Consider the following 7,193-nt stretch of genomic DNA (forward strand, 5'->3'; position numbering starts at 1 on the left):
GTAGGGGTATCACAGACATAATTTTTGTGTTCTTTTTATTCATTCTGTCTGGTGTCACACAACTTCCGTTTTCTCCTTTACCCATGATGTTACCTTTAATCACTTCATTGAGGTGGTGTTTGTTAAGTTCAGGCACTGTAGAGTTGTTCTTTGTTTCTTTGTAGTTAATATGTACTATGTGGGCAGGTACTTTGAGACTTTGTAAGTCTCCCACTTATTAAATTTCATCAACTAGTTCAACATCTATGTTTAATAGCTAGATTATTACTATGAAATTACCAAATGATTTTTCTAATTCTAGTTTTTTTTTCTACATTTATTGGTTGGTGTTGTAAGAAAAACCTTTGCCTTTTCTCCTTTTATTTATATTAGTATAATCTCCTGAATTCCTATGTTATTTGATGGGTTACAATCTGTTAATCATTTATTTTGATGCTCACATTGACCCAGCTTTGGTCAGTGTGACTCCTTCAGGCTGCTTCTCCATTATCTCAAAATGTCTCTGTCAGTTTTTCAGGCCTTTTTAACTTTTTGGCACAGGATCCCAGGATTGTTTTGTACTTTCTTTCCTTCAGCTATGTCTCCAGGGAGCCTTGCTTTCTTTTAGTGGAGAACAGTATTTAGAAACCAAGATCTGGGACTAAATGTCCTCAGTGCTCTTGGGGTGTCTTGCTCTCAGAACTTAATGTACGAAGCTATTTTATATGCATTTGAATGTGTGTGAGAATATATACACATGTATTTCTGTATCTATCAATGTAACTGAAAACCATGAGTTATACTAATACTTCCAATTCTAATCTAACATGAAGTTTATTCGTTTTGTCTCTTTCCATTTTTGTAACTCTCTTCAACACTGAAAAATTTGGCTTCCATTATCTTCATTACATATTTTTAAATTTGATCAGTGCCTTATATAGAATCATTGTCTCCCCCTTCCCCCATTCTCAGCCCTGCCTGAACACGCTTCCCACCCCATTCAGGCTCCGAACCTCAGGGTGGGCCACTGCCATCACCCACTGGAGCATTTGCCCACTCTCTGCCATGTGCCATGATCGCCCACGGCACTGCTCAGGCTCTGACTCTGAATAGGGCTGTGCTCACCTCCCCACTCTGCACATCACACCTTGCTCTGCCCTGCCTAATTATTTTTGGTTTGAATTATCCAGGATGGAAGGAAGATCATTATATTCTTTTGATATTTTATTTGTTCTCTATGATACAGGAGTTTTTACCACATCTTGTAGAAATCAGGACATACAGAGATTGTTTGCTACAGTTCATGACTTTGGGAGCTCCAGGTAAATTTAGGTCATTCTGATACCAGCTCCAGTGCCTTTGTGTTAGGATTTGCCATGATATTTATTTGTTATTATTGTTTAAAGATCTATTTATTCATTTGAGAGAGAGAGCAAGCGAGCACAAGCGGGGGGGGGGGGGCAGGTAGATGGAAAGGGAGAAGCAGACTCCCTGCTGAGCAGGGAACCCAATGCGGGACTCGATCCCAGGACCGCGGGATCATGACCTGGGCCAAAGGCAGATGCTTAACTGACTGAGCCACCCAGGTGCCCAGCATTTGCCATGATATTTAAACAGGGTTCTCTTACTAATGGTTCCCATCCAGCAGCTCAACAGTAACACAGGTCCAGACAACTCTGCTTGAAGGACAGATATGTACTCCCAAGTGCCAGAATTACCTCAGAGACCATCATTCTGATTGTCCTCTCTGTCTCAAGGAAATAGATGGGAGTGAAAATCAAAACATTCAACAACTGGTCAGGCACAAGTTCTGACCGATAAGAGTGAACACTGGTTGGGACACCTGGGTGGCTCAGTCATTAAGCATCTACCTTTGGCTCAGGTCATGATCCCAGGGTGCTGGGATGGAGTCCAGCATCGGGCTTCCTGCTCAGCGGGAGGCCTGCTTCTCCCTCTGCCTGCCGCTCCCCTGCTTGTGTTCCCTCTCTTGCTGTGTCTTTCTCCATCAAATAAATAAATAAAATCTTAAAAAAAAAAAAAAGAGTGGACACTGGTTATTGTGCTAGAGCAAGCATCATCTAGCATCCCTGCCTGCCACCCAACCTCCTCCCTCCCCACCCCTTTCCCCCACTCCACCATGTGCTAGGTTTTATTCCTTAGGAGGTTCAGGAGGTTGCTGGTGAGGAGGCTGGAGCTTACAGGGTAGCAGTGACAACACTTGCAGTCACTCCTTACCAACAAATATGGAACAATATCAATATTTGAACCATCGGTATGGCCCTCCCGGTGCATGCTGGATGGAAATCAGGCTTCTAGGTGCTAAGGCAGACATCATCATTAATCCTCTCACTTGGCAGGATTTGGGAAAGGGAGAAAATAGATAAACTTGCCCAGTATATTTGGGGTAAAGAAACAATAAACTTAATGTTAGGATGGGAATGTTCGAGAAATTGCCTTATGTGTTTTCTGTTGTTCCTTGTTTCTTCCTATCTGGTCAGGAGACCTCCATCACCTTTGTTAGAAAGATTATAGCAGAAACAAAGAAATCCCAGTTTCTGATGGACTGCAGGGTATACACAACACTCTGAGCAGTTTTCTTCCTAAGCCCAGATGAAGTTTTCCTAAATTAGAGTAAGAGAACAGGAAGGGAAGTGAAATGATATTAGATTAAGGCATGTTTCTGAAAGATGAGCCCTTTGTTTTTTGCCACCCTGCTTTATTCTAAGGGTAGGGCAGAGGACAGAAGTTCAGACTAGATTGGGGGACATGACAGGAGAGGGGACTTGCCTGAAAAGCCTCAGAGAGCCTCACTGAACTGCCCATAACAGCAGAATCCTCTTCACGCCCCAGAGGGGACATGGGAATTATAAGGAGCCTTACGTTAGGGAATAGGGGACAACTCAGCAATGACCACCTATAACACATCACAGGAATGACAATGTCTTAGGAGATGGCAACACACAGAGATGATGACTCAGACACAATGACTATCCCAATGCCTTTTTGCAAGGATGATAAACAATCTGATAACTAAAGGCCATGGGGGAGGCGGTGGGAAAGGGGGATAATCTCTGAGTTGCCCTCTCTCTACCTTTTGGGGAGTGGGAATTTTAGTAGAGATTAAGTTCGGTTATAGAAAAATAAGTTTCCATGTCCCCGCACATCCGAGTTGTTGATCCACTATTCTTGCTCTCTACACCTGGTACTTATCAGTATAGCTACGCCAGGATTTTATACTTTTCTTTCTAGACGGGCCAAAGTAAACTGCCCAAGGTGTGAACGAGACCATTCTGACTCGGCACTATAAGAGCTCAAAGACACTCCATGAAGGCAGGAACTTTTGAACTCCACTCTTTTGCAAGTGACAGTGACTTGGGGGGAATATAATTATCCAGGACAGTTCTACCCACATATAGCATCTGGTTTTCAGTCAGCTCCTACTGCTTGAACACACATTGGCAGCAGGCTTGACTGAGGCACAAAGGAGTCAAGTGGCTTGACCGGGCCACACAGAGAGGTGGCTGCTCGGTCCACCTTGGGATCTGGGACCATTATGACATTCAATTATCTGCGGTAAACACTGGGTCTTCCTGCCTTATGAATGCAGCTGCAGTCTCTTGCTGAAAAATTCGCCTCCGTTCACATAGAAGGCGTAATTAAGAACACAGCTGCAAATTGGCTCTTCTCAACAATTTTCCCTGCTGTCCCATAAAATGTGAAAAATACGGGCCAGTACATTGATTAGACAGACTCTTAGGGCTGAATTGTGTGTAATCTATCCAATTTTGGCACTTTGGAATAAGTTTTTGCTCTTCCACTGGAATGTAAAGGAAGGAACAGAAAACAACAGTAGCCTGGGTGTTTCTTGGTTGGACTTTTCATGGACACAGAGCGAGCTGATACAATCAGCTCACATTCTCATGTGAATATGTAACACACACATGCACGCACATCCTGATGACGATACAGAGGGTGTATTTTGGGACAAACATTGATCTAGTTGTCTTCTCTCTGGATGTTTTGAGCAAAGAAACTTTGAAGTAGTTAGTCATGTGTTTCTGCTCTGCCCATCTCTGGGAGATGAAAGAAAGGAAATCTGGGTGGGTTTACCATGCTTCCCAAGGGTCTGTTCTGTCTATTTTAGTGGTGTTGTGTAGGATAGTGAACTCAGACAACCTGCTTTCAATTTCCACACCCACCATAAAGCTCTGAAGTCCTCAGCAATTAATTTTTAGGAGCCTCAGCTTTTCCATCTGTGAAGTTGCACTGATTATTCTTGTCTTACAGAATTGTGAACATCAAATATAGCTGCAAATTTATGCTGTCTAGCGCATTGCTTGGCCTGTAGTATGTGCTCAATAAATTGCATGATTATCTAAACCTTCACTGAAATTTAGAAACAAGACACAAAAAACAAGCCTCTTAGAGGGAAGCAGGGTAATCTAGCTTTGTTTTCATTGAATCATCATGACATTCATACAAAATAATTTGAATTAGGATGGGGCCAATGACTTAAAAAAAACCTGGGGAGAGTATTGTTTTGATGGAAGTCCTCCGAGTCATCTGTATTTGGGGGTAAAAACTCCAACAATGAAATCCTTTATAACCTAACTCTAATTCTTTACAACCTAACCAGAGAAAAATGGTATTGTGGCACTGAGTTTTAAGGCAAGCCACGTACGGAGGACAAGGTAGAGAGAAGGCACCGTAAAGACACAGGGTACATTTTCTTGCATCTTTTTTCTTTCACTTCACTCTGATTCTTTTCCAAATAACAAGCTCAAGAGAATTCTTGGCAGTGAGGGGGTGCTTGGTCTTTACATGACCCCCAAAGGAGAAGAAAGGTAGCAAGTGTGTAACAACAACTTGCAATGGAGGGGGACTTACACTCTTCCTCCTGGGCCGCTGCCCTATTTTTGCTCCTTGGGAAGGTCCAGCAGGAGCAAACCTGAGGTTTGGCAGTTTGAGCAGGCTCAGTTAGTGCACCTGTATCTTCCTCTGTAGATGTAAAGTCAGCTTCTAGATCCACGGAGGACATCTCAAATCAGAAAGTAATGTATTCCATTAAGGGCTTCTGCAGCTTTTCTGTACCCTTTCAGCCACCCCCTCTGGTCTGGCCCACCACATTCAATCATGAAGAAATGAGCTGAAGAAATAAAAGGACATGCATATAAATAACATTCTTTGTGGAATAAAACAGATGTGTACATCTCTTTGCTCATACTTATTTTAATGAAGACAGCTAAATTCATCTTAAATATTCATCTGTATATAGGAGAGAAGAGCTCTTCAGATACGAATGAACACAGATTTCCCTGTGGCAAGAAAAGGTGGTTGGATTTACCATGTTAGGCGAAGTGCTAGTCCACAATTTAAGTCCCTACAAATGCCACTCAGAGCCACAGTACTTGGATGAGTGCAGGACACCGGGCCAGCAGGGATGGCATTGCTTAACCTTTTGTTCTTCACACCCCAGGAGAGCAGACAACACCTCTATTTTCAATGTTTCTTCTGAATGATTTCCCGCCTAGTAGATTGACAGGTACTCTGATTATCTGCCTAAGGAAAATGAAGGGATAAACAGCCGAGAGATGAAGATTGACTTGAAAGGACTCCATCAAGGAGTGTATGTTACACTTGGATAAAGAAGAGTATAACAGGGGGACACAAAGAGAAATGTCAGATTAGCACCTAAATATATTTTGAAGAGAAACATAGCATTTTGCCAAACTGGTCTTTACTTGAATAGTAATGATTGCGGATTGTCACTGTCACAAGCTGAGAGATTTGTTTGAGGAAGATAAATGCCTTTCACTTTTTACCGTTTTGAACAGGGTTCCATCATGGAGATCTTGAGACACCTCGTGGAGTAATCTGGGGTACAGGCCAAGAATCCTTACTTTAGAACCTTCCCCGGTCGGGTGAATCAGACGGGAGTCAGTCAACCACCACAGCAGAGGTGGACGGCATCTTCACCTCTCGTCTCTTCATCCCAAACCCAGACTCGCTGTTCTGTTCGAGAGACCGGGACTAGTTCCCGCCAGCCCCATTCTGGATGTCTCCAATGTCCTTTCCACCTTGCCCAATCCGCTCAGCCCAGAGCGGTCTGAGGATGCCTGCTTTCCTGTGTCTGATTCTCTCCTGCTCTACACTGTCTGCTGCACATCATCCTTCTCCTTCTCCTGAACCCAACTTAGAATGGTCTTTAGGACAGATGGCATGTAGCCCAATATCATTACCTGATAACAGACTGTATCCCAGGTGGACACTCAGCTGACTAGGGGTAAATGGAGACAGAGAAGATGGAAACGGAAGACTATTTCCTGCTCAACCTTCTGGTTCCAACGGATGCTCTATAATGGTGTAAGGTGGGCTTGTATTTTTCCTTGAACAGTATTGAGGGTATTTGCTGATGTCGTATTGGGCTTGGGCACTGAGGAAAGGAACACTACAGCCATGATGAGCAAGAAGAACCGCTGATATAAGTGATCAGCGGCTGTGTAAAATACACCGCTCATCTGTTTTGTTTTCATTTCACAGAGTTGAATGATCTGGTGGGTTTCAGGAGAACTTTCTGTCAAAACCAGTTCTGTTAAAGAGTGATGAAGCCTTAGGAAACATCCCTGCATTATCTCCTCTCACTGAATTAGGAAATGGAGCCAGGAGCCCAGGCTATTTTATGACCTCTTAGCCGGGTGATCCCTGCTTTGCCCGCATGTGTCAAGACCAAGGCATGGCAGGGGAATTCACTTGTAGCCTGGACAAATGGGGTCATTAGGCCTTTATCTCTTTATCCTTGGCCATGATTTGTGCTGCTTTAATCCCCATGCTCACATCGCTGCCGAGGCAGGGCATAATTCTTGTCATTAAGAGGGTGAATGGCTGTATGTGTTTGTGTACACATTCTCCCAGCTCACGCTTCACCTCTTTTTTGGGAAAATGAAATACCCTGAGTCCCTGATAACTGAATATGAAAAATGCTCCGGATCTGCTTTGCTTCAGAATCTGCTCCCCAGCTGTATTTATATCGATCTCAGTGGTAGGGAGATGTCCCATCTTTGTGAGGCGAGGAATGGGCCCATCACCGTGGGGCCGTGGGGGAGGCTCAGCCTTTGGCGGCTGGTGCAGGATTTGCCAGGCCCTTGATCTCCGACCTTAACGAGTCTACTCAGCCCTTCCCTAGACCCTGTCTGAGCTCATTTCTGGTATTGGTT

This window comes from Zalophus californianus, chromosome 1 (genome assembly GCF_009762305.2).
Source record: "Zalophus californianus isolate mZalCal1 chromosome 1, mZalCal1.pri.v2, whole genome shotgun sequence".
Lineage (NCBI taxonomy): Eukaryota > Metazoa > Chordata > Mammalia > Carnivora > Otariidae > Zalophus > Zalophus californianus.